A 584-nucleotide genomic window follows, 5' to 3' on the forward strand; every position below is an offset into this window, starting at 1 on the left:
GAAAAGAAACGTGCACAATCTATCCAGATTGTCCAGGTTTCTCATAAAAAGGTTCGTTTTTACTTATTAATAAAAAAATATGATTTTTGATCACTCTTGGTGTTTTGATATTCCCGCAGGTTTGTTAATAGTGAACTTGCCGGTTTTTATAAAAACTGAATTTGTTTAATCTTCAAATTAGAATAATTAATTAACCGTTAATCATTAAATTATGAAAATTTAGCCACTTATCAATTAAAATATGTAGATTTTTATAAAAATATTTATGGAATTATTTACCGAATTATTAATTTTTAAAAATTCATTTTATCAGCTATATTTCGCTTGAAAATCGTCCGTTTATCCCAAACAATTTCCAAAAATTCCACAAAAATTCCTGAATACTCAAATTATGTTCCAAAACAACCTGTATCAATTCCAGAATGTAAAAAGCTCGGGAAATATTCTTTTCGGTCCTATTATGGCTATAAAAATTCATACGAAAGCTAATGCACAAAACACCCTTAGACTTCTCCAAATGATCCCAAAATTCATATGTGATCAAAATAAATCAAATATGAGTTTCCTGAAAAATTTCATAATTT

The sequence above is a fragment of the Bidens hawaiensis genome, unplaced genomic scaffold (genome assembly GCF_021521415.1).
Source record: "Bidens hawaiensis isolate Kalapana, Puna unplaced genomic scaffold, B.hawaiensis_p1.1 tig00002153_1, whole genome shotgun sequence".
Taxonomy (NCBI): Eukaryota; Viridiplantae; Streptophyta; class Magnoliopsida; order Asterales; family Asteraceae; genus Bidens; species Bidens hawaiensis.